This window comes from Fukomys damarensis, unplaced genomic scaffold, assembly GCF_012274545.1.
Source record: "Fukomys damarensis isolate Sample0158 unplaced genomic scaffold, DMR_v1.0_HiC HiC_scaffold_6, whole genome shotgun sequence".
Classification (NCBI taxonomy): Eukaryota; Metazoa; Chordata; class Mammalia; order Rodentia; family Bathyergidae; genus Fukomys; species Fukomys damarensis.
In genome coordinates, this window is record NW_022900918.1 from 33,679,285 (window position 1) to 33,695,159 (window position 15,875).

At 36.4% G+C, this 15,875-nt stretch overlaps 1 protein-coding gene across 2 annotated transcripts in view; it reads left to right on the forward strand.

Moving 5' to 3' along the window:
• Pcca (propionyl-CoA carboxylase subunit alpha) overlaps nt 1-15,875 on the forward strand; it is a 372,170-nt gene that overhangs the window by 289,598 nt on the left and 66,697 nt on the right. The gene's annotated exons all lie outside the window — the stretch shown is intronic.

The window sequence follows — 15,875 nt, forward strand, 5'->3', positions numbered from 1 at the left end:
ATGCCAATCTGAGATTAAATCCAGTGCTCTCCTGTCAGATTTTCTCTGCCACTATTTTGTACCCTTAGTGGAATTTTTTAAAAATTATGGTAAAATATGTGGGAAACATGATTTACTATTTTAATTCCTTTTAGGTATTTATTTCAGTGGCATTAAGTGTGTTCACATTCAATGATCTCCAGAACCTTTTCTTCCCAAACTAAAACTCTGTCTCCATTCAATAATAACTTTGCTCCTCCTCTTCCTTCTCCTCTCCTCTTAGTAATCGTCATTCTGTTTTCTATCTCTGTGATTTGGCCTCTTATGGGTGCCCTGTATAAATGGAATCACACAATGCTTGTGTATTTGTGATTGGTTTATTTTACGTTGCCTAATGACTTCAACGTTCATCATGTTGAAGCACGTGAAAGGATTTTATATGGATATACCACATTTTGCTTTTCTGTTTCTACCACTTAACTATTAAGAATAAAACTGCAATTTACATTGGTGTACAAATAACTGTTGGATTCCCTATCTTCAGTTCTTTCGTAGGAATACTCAGAAGTGAAGTAGCTAGATCAGGTGGTAATTCTGTTTAATTTGTTAAGGAACCTCTATACTGTTTTCTATAGTGGTCGCATCATTTTACATTCTCCCTAACAAAGCACAAGAATTCCAAGTGCTCTACATCTTCACCAGCACTTGTTATTTTCTGTCCTTTTTTTTTTTTTTTTAATATCCACTCTAAGGGATAGGAAGTGTGTCTCTTGTGGAATAGGATTTAGATCTAGATAGACACCACTCGAGATCACTGAGAAGAGACACTGTTCAGTGCGAATAGGAAGCAACCTTCTTTGTTTTTTCAAACCCAGCCTCTCAACTTACTCTTTGCTTCTCCTGCATAAAACCACACAGAGTTCTCAGCCTGTACTGTTGTAGTCAGGTAATACACAGGCATTGTTCTGTTTGGAGAGGGTGAGTTGGTTCATTATAATATCAAGTCCAGTAGAACTGCTCCCCTGAACACCCTGTTTTCCGGCTCTTGGAATTTGCATGCTGCAGATACCTCATATAGCTCCTTTCAACCTTAGATGAGGGAAGAGGACAGAGTTGCTTTCTTCTGTTTTGATCTCCTCTCCATAGCTGCTGTGGGTTTTCTCACAACCTGCAGTATAGGATGAATATGAGAGATACACACAGTGTTCCCACCAAGTTGACTAGAGCAGAGGCCATCTGGTCATTGCCCTTTTTTAAAAAAAAATTTAATAGTACATGTTTGCAGTTTGCGATTATCTTGGGGAGTAGAGACATCTACGTACTACACCTTGTTGTTTTTTTTAATCCCCTTCCTCTTTCCTCCCCTCCAGTCACTCTTTTGGACATGGCAGATGCCCAAATCTAGCTGGTGGCGTCTGGGACACTCTTGTGGGTTGGAGGGAATTCTTCACCTTGCAGAACCCCCAGTGCATGCTGACTTTTCCAGTTGCCTCCGGAGTGTCCGCTGTGTCCATTCCAGATGGTCTTCTTCAACAGAGTTCCTCACAGTGACCCAGCCTAGCCCTCCTCTGCTTAAGCACTTGTCTTCCTCCTCCTCTTCTGTCATCAAAACAGGATCCAGCAGCATCGTACTTAAAAATGTGTGGATACTTTTCATTTTATTGCTGAATCCCTGTGAGTACATGCAAAGTAGCACTTAATTTCTTTAGATGGTGGGATAGTTGAGGAGGCAGCATGCTGTTCCTTTAGGAATTGACTTTCTGTTCATCCAGTCAGTTCACACTGTCCCTTCACTTTCCAGGTTTTCAGGGGTAATCCTCATGAACTTAATATTGCTTATTCAGTTCTTTAAAAACCCATGTGGAGCCGGGGATTTAGCTCAGTGGCCGCCTGCCTCACAAGTACAAGGACCTGAGTTCGATCCCTGGTACCAAACAAAAACAAAAAACAATTGTGTTTTTCCATTTGAATATTAAATTTTTCATTTGAATAATGAATTTCATAGATTACTAGCTTCCTTTAATTGGTATAAATTAACTGCTTTGATTTCACTCTGAATCCCTATTGTCTTGCTGATTTCTTTTTTTTTTCTTTTTATTGAGTTTATTGGTACATTCTAGGTATACAATACAGTTACATTCATTACTGGGATCCTGTACCTTTACATGACAGGTCTTGGTTCTCATTTGTTCCCCTTGTCCCTGCCCTCCCTTCACCCCCTCCTCCCCTCCCCATTTACAAGCACTTTATTTCCATTTTTTCATTTTCTCATATTTTTTTCTTTTCCCTTATTCCCTTTCCCCTACCCTTCCTACTTTTCTTACACCTTTAGCTCTTTTCTTCCTATTTCACATTGTAAATTATCCCATTAGGATCTTGTGTGCTGTTATAGTTTTTCACACCAGAGAAACTATTCGGTATTTATACATGTGTGATTTATTTATTTCACTTAAGAGTATATCCTCAAAATGTATCCATTTTCCTATGAATGACTCTAATTTCTCATTCTTTATGGCTGAGTAGTATTCCATTATATAGAAAAACCATATCTTCTTTATCCAGTTTCCAACTGATGGGCAAATGGGCTGTTTCCAAGTTTTAGCCATTACAAACTGTGCTGCTATAAACATAGGTGTGCATCAATCACTGTGATATGATTCTTTTAATTCTTTTGGAAAGATACCCAGCCGAGTTATGGCTGGGTCAAATGCAACCTCTAGTCCCAGCTCTTTGCGGTATCTCCATATTAATTTCCATAGTGGTTACACCAGTCTGCACTTCCACCAACAATGGAGAAGGGTTCCTTTCTCCCCATAACCCCGCCAACATTTGTTATTGTGTGATTTCTTGATAGCAGCCATTCTTTGTGGGGTGAAGTGGAATCCAGTGTTGTTTTCATCTGCATTTCTTGTGTGATGTGGAACATTTTTTCATATATTTACTTGCTGCTTTTACTTCTTTGTCTGAGAAATGTCTGTTCATTTCAGATGCCCATTTTTGAATTGGGTCTTTATATTTTGGGGGGCTGATTGTTTTGAGTACTTTATATATTCTAGATAATAGTCCTTTGTCTGAGGAGCAGCTGGTAAAAATTTTTTCCCACATTGTAGGTTGTCTCTTAGTTCTCCTGATGGTTTCTTTTGCAGCGCAGAAGCTTTTTAATAAGATGAGATCCCAGTTGTTGATTCTTTCTACTAGTTCCCATGCTACTGAGGATTTGTTCATAAAGTCTTTTCCTGTGCCAATGTATTCCAGAGTTCTGCCTAACTTACCTTCCCTTGATGAGTTCTTAGCACTTGTAAAAGTTCATTAACTGGGTGGGTAGGTGAATGAATGAATGAATGAGCATTTTAAATCTGTATTTCATTTTAAGACTTAGGCCTTATTTCTTGTAAGCCTGCATCAAATTAAGCCATGTTCCTAAAATAGATGTCTTAGCTGGTCTATCAGTTGTGTCTAGTTCTGGACCTTCCATCATTGGCACAGCCATCATGTGAGTTAGTGGAGCACTGTGGATTCAGAATCGCCATAGTTTCTCTGAGAGCAAAGACAAGTAGGAGGGCTCCCGAGGGCCTGTCCACAAATGTTCCTTGATTATCCAGCAACTGTTTGGCTCCATTTGCTCCAAGCTGCACCTGAGCTGTTTTAGGCCAACAGTACTACCTACTGAGGGGTGTGCCAAAGCTGTCCATAGCTCTGGAAGAGGCTTTACTGCCAGCTGTTCTGTTCCTCTTCCTCAGAGATTGTGCATGTTTCTGCTCTCTCACCTGGTGTCACTTATTGGTCTTCACATGGTGAAGTCAGCTTCACCATATCCTCCTTCTGTTTTAAGTTGCTTTTTCTCTTCTGACTTAAAGAAAACCGTGTACTTGGAAAAACCCTTATAACCACCAGTGTGCAGCCGGTGATGTATCTGAAAAGAGGAAGAGGAGAGCTGGAGAGAGAAGGAACAGGTCATAGAGTTTGAAATGAAATAATTTGTAATAAAGAAAAAACGACATAAACACTGAAAACTCTTGAACATGAAGATACTTAATTGTTTTAATTTTTTCTATTACTTGATCTAATAATTAAGCCAACATTTCTACAAATACCATCATTCATAGAAGATAAAATGATAGTTATTTCATGTTTATTTGCTTTTTGTGTTGTTTTTGCCAGATGTGGAGTCTGTCAGTAATGATGTTCCTTAAGTATGTCTCAATGGTCTGAGACTTTAATAATCACTTGTTATGTTTCTTTTGTGAAAAGATGTATTCATATTTCCAAATTACCTTTTTAAACATTGGTGAATAGAATGACTTTTTCTAGTAGATATATGACCCATATCTGTAACTGCCAATTTCTTCATGTTTTAAAGAGACAAATGAAATTAACTTTACTGATAGATTCTGTTTAACTTAATATATCCAAAATGTTTCACCATGAAACAATGTAAAAAAAATGCAATACTGGGAAAAAACAGAAGCCTGACATAGTATAATCGTATCTCTTTTCTTCTTTTCTTTTCTTTTTTCCCTTCTTTCCTTCTCTTCTCTTCTTCCCTCCCTCTTTCTTGCTTCCTTCTTTCCCTCCTTCCCACCTTCCTTTTTAGCATACTGGGGATGAACCCAGGGCATCTCACATGTTGCTTGGGACTGGGGGTATGGCTCAGTGGTAGAGAAATTGCTTAGCAAGCATGAGGATCTGGATTTGATCCATAGCACTGGAAATTTAAAAAATTTTATTTAGTTATTTAGTTACATTTTGGAACATGGTCTTGCTAAATTGCCTAGGCTGGTCTTGAATTTGACTGTCCCTCTATCGCAGCATCCTGAGTAGATGAGATTATATCATCACTTGATAATATAACAGCATCTTAAACAATGGAGCCCTTAATGGAATGCAGTTCTGCTAAAGCAGTGAAATTGTGTTTAATAGAAAAATGTATTGCCTTGCTTCAGTGTTTAAAGTGAAACCAGATGGAGCGGCACATGCTGTAATCCCAGCACTCTGGAAGGCTGTGAGACAGGAGGATTGCAAGTTCACGCCCAGCCTGGACAATTTAATGGGATCTTGTCTCCAAAAAAGTATTTTGAAAAAGAGTGAGAGGGTGCTGGGACTACAGTGCTCCTGAGCAAACAAACAAACACACATTCACTAAAATTAAAACAAAATTTAATTCCTCAGCCACACTAGTCATATTTCAGTTCCCAGTAGCCACAGCTTACTTGTGTGGTTTCTGTTTAGACAACTCACAAACTGGAAGTGGCTTTGGTAAATGCAAGATTATTTTAGGTGGAAAAAGTACAATGATATTTAGAAGTATTCTCCCCTATGTCAATCACAGTTTTTATATTTATCATTTAAGAATGGATTGGATTCATGGAATTAGTGAATTGAGGAATAATGCTCAAATAAATTGATTTCATTTTTACATAGATGAATTTATCAAACAGAAGAGACACTTATCATGTAATTAACAGAGTTTACTAATTTTAATTTAGAAACTTAAAAATTTGAGCTAATTTAAAAACTGAACTTAATTTGAGCCAATATAAAATTTGAGCTTTTCGGGCAGGGGATCTAGTTCAGTGGTACTGTGCCTGCCTGGGAAGCACAAAGTCCTGAGTTCAATCCCTAGTACCCCTGCCCCCCAAAATTGAGCTTTTAAAAAGTGAACTAATTTCAGAGCTATTTTTAAAAATGAAATAATTTCCTGCCGGTAGTATACAAAGTGATTTTAAAAAAGATTTGTTGGTTCCATTTGTGTGGAGCTCACTCTGTTTCCTTGTAGTAGGAAACAGTGGGATTAATAGAACTTTTAATTATTACCATACTATGGCTATGCTTTGGTCCTGTGACATAGTGTCTTTTTTTTATTATTTTTTGTTTTTAATTTTTTTTCCAGTACCCGGATCAAAAGTAATTTCTTTTTTAAACCTTGAAAGAGACTCTTCAATTTTACTTTGAACAGCAGATAGTTTTCCATTTCTCACAATGTAACTTGTTGGCTGGGATTTAATATATTGTTTCTTGTGAGCATTTTACAGACTACATTTTCATTCTGCATAGTCACGTTGTTGGAACATGTGCAAGCAGAGCCCACTAACTGCTGCTGGCCCGTTTCTTTGTGTGGCATGATTTCTTCTATCCACCTGCTCACAGCAGGTTGTCTTCAGGCCTGAAGACTAGCTAAATACTTTTGGAAATATCTGGGGTTCCTGCTAAGGTCTAACAATTTCTGCATTTGTCTGATGTGGAGCTATTCATAGTGTACCTTTGAACACTTTTTTTTTCCTTTTCCTTTCTCATATTCTTCCTTAAATATTTTCAAGAGAAGATAAATTTATTATAAATAATGGTACACAGCTGACTGCAGCACTACTACACTCTGTTGAATAGGTCATTGATATTCAACTAAGTGGAACTAATTTTCTATGTTAAAGCAGACAAATTTGGAATAGTGGCACATAAATCTCATGCTATTTACTGCAGAATGCTAGATTAAATGGATTACTTGTAAATTATTTGAGTATTAAATAGACGATATAACATGATAACTTAAAATGCCTAAGTAATGTAGAATATTACCCATGCACATGAATATGGCAGAAGAGAAGTTATTGTATTTGCGGATTGAGTAAACTCTATTTTTCAAATGCTTATACACACAGATTTGAGTAGAGTTTTGAAATTTAATGTTAGCTTTCTATTGTTGAAGAAAGTAAATTATTGATTTTCATAGTCACTGAAAATAGAAAATTAGAAATAGGTTGTTTTTTTTTTTCTTTAGTATTTTAGATTAAAATAGCTCCTTCAGGGCCTAAAAACAAACTTTAATTTGAATCCTAATAACTGAGTATTGAGGCCTTTTTTGGGAAGGTGCTGGAGATTGAACCCAGGTCCTTCCCACAGGCTAGGTACCCAGTCAACCACTGAGGAACCCCCACCCCTTAAAATTAATATTTTAATTAGAAATTTAAATGAAGCTTGCATTTTTGCTTCTTGCTGGTACATTCACACACAGTCATCACACACACATACATACACACTCACATCCTGGATTTGGAAGTAGTCAGTATATGTTTTTAGTCCTAAAATCAGTGTTTTCCATGTTAAGGGGGTCTCCCCACTTTTTAGAAATAATTATTATTTTATACTGTGTGCTTGTGATTTCTCTAGAATCATTGAATGTAATATGAAACCATCTGTTTAGGTTGTGTAGGATATATAAATATATAACAAAATAAGTAGAGATTAGTATTTTTTCTAAGAGGTAGGAATGAAAGTAATTATTAACCATCTCCTTTTTCACTTTCCTGAAAATACCAGTTACAGTTACACATCTTAGATACAAGCTGACTAGTAGGACAGAAATAACTCCTTTCACTATACTTCAAAAAATATAATCATGATCTAACAGTTGGGATGTATTTATAACTGTAACTTAAAATCTTAATTTTGATGCAAGTCTACCTGATTTGGAACTGTATCCTGGGAGCCTTGCTGTTGTCTCGACCTCCAGCAGCATGTTTTATGATTTGGAGTTGGTGGTAAAATTTAACATTAATGGGAAGCATCTTTTTCAATTCCAGCTTCTCCTCCCCCACATATGTATACTTTTTTTCTCCTCCATTATCTGATAACTAGAAAATTTTGTTTTAGTGGCTACTAGAGGAAGAGCATTTTGAATAGTATAAATGCTGATTGTTGTAAAGGTGGAAAATAATACAAGCAACTGTACTGGAGACCAGTATCCCATAGTAAACGGCCTTTTAAGTATTATAGTTTTTTTGGTACCAGGGATTGAACTCAGGCCCTTGTGCTTGCGAGACAGGCGGTAGAACTACTGTGCTAAATCCCCAGCCCAGTAATGGCCTTTAAAGAATTTTATCAACCAAAACCTGTCATGTAAAGCTACAAGATCCCAGTAATGAATGTAAGTTACTGTATACCTAAAATGTACCAATAAACTCAATGAGGGAAAAAAAAAGAATTTTATCAAGTTGGAAATCAAAGAGGCAAAAAAGAAAATGACCACTATTTCTTCCTTTTAATGTTTGGTGACATTACTTTTAAAGGGAAAACTTTGATTTTATTATTTTCAAAATATATTTTTGGAACATTTGATTTATTATTTTGTGAATGTTTCTGCTTTTTTGAGTGAGTGCCCTAGTTATTTTTGTATGAATTTTATTAACAAATATTGAAACAAATTTGTTAACAGAATCTTTCTGTAAAAATTTATTTTCATTAAAGAAATAAAAATTTAATGTGATAGCAGAAGGCTATCACAGTAAGAAAGAAAATTTTTTATCTGGCTTTGAAGAGCCATTAAAATGGGAAAAGATAAAATTTTTTAAGAAAATATTTTAATAAGAGTAAAACATTTCATAAAAATAAAACTTGATTCTTAAGACTTTTGCAATTAGCTTAATGATTAGTTCATACTTGTTTTGGCTTGTGTCTGACACATTGTAGGCACTGAATACTTTGTTTCTTGTGAATTATGGAACCTAATTGTCTTAATCTTTGTGTGACTTGCTTTAAATTGAATGAGAAGCTTTGGTAAATTTTTGGGGTGCATGTATGTGTAGTTATTTGCTCACTGATATAATTCAATTTTGTTTTTAATGTGAAAAATGTAAGGTTTTAAAACTATTTCCATTTTACATATTACAAACTTATTTTTAGTGCCAATGAGGCTGTTACAGATAGAAAAAGAAACATGAGTGTAGTGAGTTAGCATTTCTCATGGATGGAAACACTTGCTGTGGCCTAGGGAATGCTTGAGATGCTGCAAATAGAGCAGGAAACAAGACTGAGACACGAAACATATAAGTACAGATATGATTTTAATACTAAGAAGCTGGATGACGACTGTAAGATAGGATATTTGGTAGAAAGTGGCTCATACTTTACATGGAGGAGAAAATGCCAGATGTAATAGATACTGGACATGAAGGAGGTTCACTAGGGTGAGAAATCAAATGGAAGGTGGTTTTATTTACTTAAACATGGAAGCCTAGAAGAAAGTTTGAGAAGGCAAATTAAGAATTTTGTTTGTCAAAAAACCCCCCCCAAAAAAAGACCTTTGTTTTCACTTTGTGTGGTTGATAGGAGCATTAGCTATGTGAAAGTTAGCATCAGATTAACAAGTGACTATGAGTCCTGAATGCAGAAGACAAGTCAGAGTTTAAAACAGAGATTCAGTAGCCGTGAGTATGTAGATTTTCTCCAAAAGCATGGATCTGCCACATGCAAAAGAGTAAAATGGAACCCTTACACCTTATATCATAATGAACTCAAAATGGTTTAAAAATTTAAAACTATGTAACTCCTGAAAGAAAACAAAGGAGAAAAGGCTTAGATTTGGGCCTTGTCAGTAATTTCTTTGGAGGAGTCTTTTGGAAGTGGTGGACATGATTTTTATCTTGAGTGTGCTGGTAGTTTTGCAGTTCATGAGTACTATTTAAGTAAAATTTATTTTTAAGAATAGTTATGGGGTAAGAGGGGAAGAATGCAGATGAACGAATGTGGATGAAAGTAGAGAGCCTATAGACTAGACTCTGGGGCCCTCCAGCAATTAGAAATTGAAGAGGTGAAGCCAGCAAGGTAAGCTAAGAAAGAGTTGCCAGGAAAGTAGGAAGCAAACAAGCAGACACCAAAAAACACCAGCAACTGGAAGTAGCCTTAAACTCAGGGTAGGAAGAATTTGGAGGAAGGTAATCATCCTTTGTTTAGAGTGTTTTGTTTAGAGTACTGAATAAACTGTAGACAAAGTGGCCCACAGGTATGGAAAGTTACAGATTGCAGGTGATTTACACCTATTCCTCTTAAGACCTTGTGTGTTACATTTATTTGTCAGTATTTTTTCTAGATTAGCCTTCATTTCTAAAATCATTGTTTCTCATATCTTTAATTCTTTCCTGAGTTTTATGCCTTTGTTCTCAGAAGACTTGTTTCTTTAAATCTTTGCATTATCAGAATATAGTTTTCATTTGTTTTGTGGGTTTTTGTTCTCTGTCATGCCACTTTCTATAGAGGGGGTAAGGATATTTTTCTGTACTACTTTTTCTTTCATTGTAAGGATATTGACCCTTTTCTGTTATTCATTTTTTTCCTCACTGAGTTTATTGGTACATTTTAGGTATACAGTATAGTTACATTCATCATTGGGATCTTGTACCTTTACACGACAGGTCTTGGTTCTCATTTTTTCCCCTTACCCCTGCCCTCACTTCACCCCCTCCTCCCTTCCCTAGCTACAAATACTTTATTTCCATTTTTTCATTTTCTCATGTTTTTTTTTCTTTTCCCATATTTCCTTTTCCCTACCCTTCCCACTTTCCCTACACCTTTAGCCCTTTTCTTCCTATTTCACATTGTCGATTATACCATTAAGATCTTATGTACTGTTATAGTTTGTTCACACCAGTGAAACTATTCGGTATTTATACATGTGTGACTTATTTATTTCACTTAGGAGTATATCCTCAATATGTATCCATTTTCCTACAAATGACTCTAATTTCTCATTCTTTATGGCTGAGTAGTATTCCATTTTATAGAAAAACCACGTCTTCTTTATCCAGTTTCCAACTGATGGTCAAATGGGCTGTTTCCAAGTTTTAGCCATTACAAACTGTGCTGCTATAAACATAGGTGCGCATCAATCACTGTGATATGATTCTTTTAATTCTTTTGGAAAGATACCCAGCCGAGTTATGGCTGGGTCAAATGCAACCTCTAGTCCCAGCTCTTTGAGGTGTATCCATATTGATTTCCACAGTGGTTGCACCAGTCTGCACTCCCACCAACAACGGAGAAGGGTTCCTTTCTCCACAACCCCGCCAACATTTGTTATTGAGTGATTTCTTGATAGCAGCCATTCTTTGTGGGGTGAGGTGGAATCTCAGTGTTGTTTTCATCTGCATCTCTCAGATGACCAGTGATGTGAAACAAATTTTCATATATTTACTTGCTGCTTTTACTTCTTTGTCTGAGAAATGTCTGTTCATTTCAGATGCCCATTTTTGAATCAGGTCTTTATATTTGGGGGGCTGATTGTTTTGAGTTCTTTATATATTCTAGATAATAGTCCTTTGTCTGAGGAGCAGCTGGTAAAAATTTTTTCCCACATTGTAGGTTGTTTTTTAGTTCTGTTGATAGTTTCTTTTGCAGTGCAGAAGCTTTTTAATAAGATGAGATCCCAGTTGTTGATTCTTTCTGCTAGTTCCCGTGCTACTGAGGATTTGTTCATAAAGTTTTTTCCTATGCCAATGTCTTCAAGAGTTCTGCCTAACTTATCTTCCAGCAAATTTAGTGACTCTTTTTTTTTGTTATTCATTTTTATCTTAATGACTATTAAGGATTTTTGTTTTTTTTTTGACATTTTGAAGAAATATATTGTTCAGGATACTGTTCTTCCTGGCTCTCTCTTTCTTTGTTATTTTTGTGAAGTTATTTTTTTAAAAAAGGGATGCTATCCTGTATGTAGCTGCACATGCCTGTGATCCCAACACTTTGAAGCCCAAAGCAGGAGAATTGCTATGAATTTGAGGCCTTCTTGGGCTGTGTAGTAAGCTCAAGGCTAGCCTGAAGTGTATAGGAAAATGCTGTGTCTAAAACAGAATTAAATAAAATAAGTGAACAAAGAAAGCCTTCTGAGATCTCTAGCTCTGTTTTGTTAAATAACTTTATTGAGATATAATTTACAAACCATAAAGTTCTGTGGCTTTCCTTCTTCCTTCCATTAAAAATTTTTTATTATTACATGTTCGTAGTACAGAATGATTATATTCCTTATGTGGAGCTGGTATATGTACACAATACCTCTTCATTCTTTTTCATCCCCTTCCCCTCCCTGCATCTCTTGATCCCCTTCCCATTTGAGAAAGATCTGTTTCCTTACTTCATATTAACTTTTATTTTACTCCTTCATTTATATTTTGGGTTTCTCATATAAAAGAAACCATGTAATATTTAAGCTTGTGTGTCTGATTTCACAACATTATCTCACCACCCCTATTTCTGTCTAGATTGTATCTAGTCCAGCAGTGGTAAACTTTTTAAAGACAAGTGCCGAAACTGCAACCCCAAATTTACTTATGTATTCATCACAGAGTGCCAAAACTGCAATTAAACCTGAATATTGAGGTTCTAGTTTAGAAAAAACAATTCATACATTAACATCTTTTGTCTTTAAAGAAAAACAAATAACACATGTGGTATGGGTTTGCCACCACTGATCTTTCTGTCTATTGCCCCTGACCTTTTCAATTTGGGTTCCCTTATCAGTGCTTTTGAAGTTTCCACTGTGGGATGCAGGCACTTGGAAGGGAAATTGAGTGCCAGAGGGCCTAGTCTCCTTCTGCTCTGCTCCTGGGCTATTACTACAAACCCATGGATTTATGAGACCCTACCCAGTTTCAGTGACTATCCTGAGATGGTCCCTCACTCAAATCCATTACCTTCTCATTGGTTTTGAGATTCTCAACTCCAATCACTGCCCTGGTCCACCACATGCTTTTCTCCCACAGAGGCCTCATAGCCATTGTAGGGTTGTTCCCATGCATTTATAGTTTGGACTTCATTATCTAGATAGTATCTGTGGGTTTTTGTTTGTGCTCTTCTAGTTCTTTCTTTTTATTCGAGGCTCACCATAGATTTGGAAACTATGCCACCAGTGCCACTTCCCAGAATCTAGGAACCTCACATTCAAATCACATTTTATTATTATGATTAATAGCTAAGGTTGCATCTGTTGCTGTACTACAGAGGTAATTCCCTGTGCTATACTAGTAAATATGGCTGTGTCCTATGGCCCTTCTTTCCGACACAGGGTAATAAAGAAGGCAAATTTGACCATTCCTGTGAATTTTTTTTGTGGTAGTAATAGGGATTCTTTAACTGGGCTTTTCTTCACTACTCTTAAAATTCAGCATTATAGAGATTAGCATGTTTATGAATCACCTGTCCACAGTCTAAATTGTTTTGCACCACTCCTATCCTTAATTTGACAGCTCTATCTGAACCTCTATTTTCCCCAGTCAAAATGTCTACTGTTACGGAATTGATGCTTGAGAGATACATGGCTTACTCTTACTTTTGTGTTATAGAAAAATGAAAGAATTCTTGGTGAAGAAACTTTTTGTTTCCGTTCCTGCAGCACTGACTTGTATGTTTTTGGCACTAAGGAACCAGAAATGCTTATTAAAGAATTCACCATCTCATTGGTGATTTTAAGATACAGAGCTGTCACATCCCGCAGTTAGAACACTGGAGTTGTGCTTCTTGCTTTCCATCTACAATGTGGGCAAGTTATTTTTTATATTCCTGGGTTTTCATTCCCTAATGTGTAAAACCAAGTTAATGTAATCTTTCAGGTTTATATGTTGTTCAGATTCTTAATTTCTTACTCATAAATAAAACATAGTTCTGCAGTGGTGTCTGCTTACCTGTCAGGTCTTTTACCTGACGCAGTGGTGACAGTTTACTTGGGTCTCCTACCCTGGTCATTCTCTATTCCTATAGTATTTTCATGCTTACCACAGACAATAAAGCTTTCTAAGACATAGAGCCACATCCCAGTCCTTAAGTATAAGAACTATGCGAAGCACGAACCCTCCTGTACAGGACTTGGCCTGGCTGTAAGTTCTTCACAGTGTCTTCCTTGCCACTTTCATCCTTCAACCAGCTCTGTCTTTGGCCACACTGAACCACATACCTTTCTTTAAACTCACAGTGTTTACTCTTAGCTTGAGTTTGCATAGTGTCCCAGAGTTTTGCATTTACAGAATTCCTGATATTTTATTTTATTTTAGTTATTTTTTTTCTCTTTTGTCTTATTTTTGCTATGTCATTCAGGCTAGCCTTGAATTTGCCTTTCTCATGCCTTGGCCTCTAAGGTGCTGGGATTATAGATGTGCCACTGTGCCCCCGCTTCCTTTATTTTTTAATTGATGAAGATTCTATATTTTTAGCAGTAATAAACTATTGTTTTCAAATATGTACATTATGGAATGGCTAAATCAAGCTAATTAAGACAAGTATACTTCACATACTTAGTATGCATGCACACGTGTGTGGTAAGAGCACTTAAAATCTACTCTCTTAGTAATCCTCAGTAACGCCATTAACTGTATTCACTATATTGTACAATGGGTGCTTGGCGTCACTGTAACTGAAATCTTGAACCCCTTGCCTGGTAACTCTCACCACCACCACCACCACCACCACCACGTGGACGCCCCCACCAACCACAATTCTACTCACTTGCTTCTTTGAGTTTCTGCATGTGAGATCATGAAGTATTTGTCTTTCTGTTCCTCGATCATTTAACATGCTATCCTTCAAGTTTGTCTGTGTTGTTACAGATGACAGGACTTTCCTCTTTTTTAAAGCTGCATAGTACTATGTTATGTGTATAATGATTTTCTTTATTCACCCATTGATGAATACTTAGATCAGTTCTGTGCTTCAGTGAACATGGGTGTACAGATATCTCTTCAACATGCCAATTTTATTTTCTTTGGGTTTTTATACCCAGTAGCAGGATTACTGGATCATATGGAAGTTCTATTTTTAATTGTTTGAGAATCCTTATAATGTGTTCCTTATAATGGCTGTATCCTGTTCATTTTTAATGCCTAGTTTAATGCCTAGTTTATTCATAAGTCCTCTTTAACCTTCTTGGCATTAGTTGATCTTTCCTCTTATCCCGTGATATATTATACATTTTTGTCCCCAGCGCTTTCACACGGGGCTACATACCAGCTCTTATTATTTTTTTAGACAGTGTCCTGTGAAGTTGCCTGTGCTGGCCTACTCCTGCCTCAGCCTCCAGAGTAGCTGGATTATAGGCATGTACCACCAAGTCCACCTGACACTTTGTACATTTTGTAGCATGGATTTATCATTACATTGTAGTTACATATTTTATAATTCTGCTTTGTTTTGGTCTCCTATAAGGTGGTTCTTGCTGTAGTTAGCAGTACTGGATATAATAGTCCATAGTTGGGTAAATGGTTGGCCACAGAAAAGGCAGTGGCAGATGCAGGACCCAGGTACTTCCTTCTTCTCTGGTGCTGGGCCCCGTGCCTGGTAGGCAAACACACTCCCACCTGAGCTACACCTTCAGCTCTCTCAAAGGCAAAGCTCAATTCATCATCGAATCTCCCTTAGGATAGTAAAGAAAAGAATCTGTTTAATTCCACCCTGTATTGTTTCTCTCTTTTTGCCTTTACTAAGTTATACATGTACATATTAAAGAATAGGAAAAACAGATATGCGTTAAAAAGGTCAACTAATATTTCTCACCCACTGAACTGTTTTGCTGTGCTTTGTTTACTCTGTAGCTTTTCTGTAATGTATGAAATGTCTTTACAAAACATTCTGAACAACCTGTTTTTTTTCTTTTTATACTTAGAAATATACTACAGGTTCGGGAGGGGATCAGAGCAGTTAAAAGAATTAAGTATATTATGTACCTGTACTGACTACACATAGTGAATGTACTCATGATGTACTAATAAAAATGAAAAAAACTTAAACATATTACAGATCCTTAATCCAAAAACTTGAAATTCAAACTAATTCTAAAGTGGGGGGGGGGTCTTGATTGTCTTGATTTTCACATTGGCCATACTTAAACAGCATAATCCGTGCAAATATTCTAAAATATAAAAAAACCTCTGAAATGTGAAATAGTTCTGGTGCCAAGGATTTTATATAAGAGTTACTCAACCTGTATGAACATTGTCTCTAAAATGTTTAAAAAGCTTTCTAGCTATGCCATCATTTAGGTGAACAACTACTTTTGCTTGTTTTTTGGATTGCTTGGCATTTTTGGTTCTTTTAATGACATTGTGGTAACTTTTTTTTTTTTTTTTTTTTTTTTTACAAAAAATTTT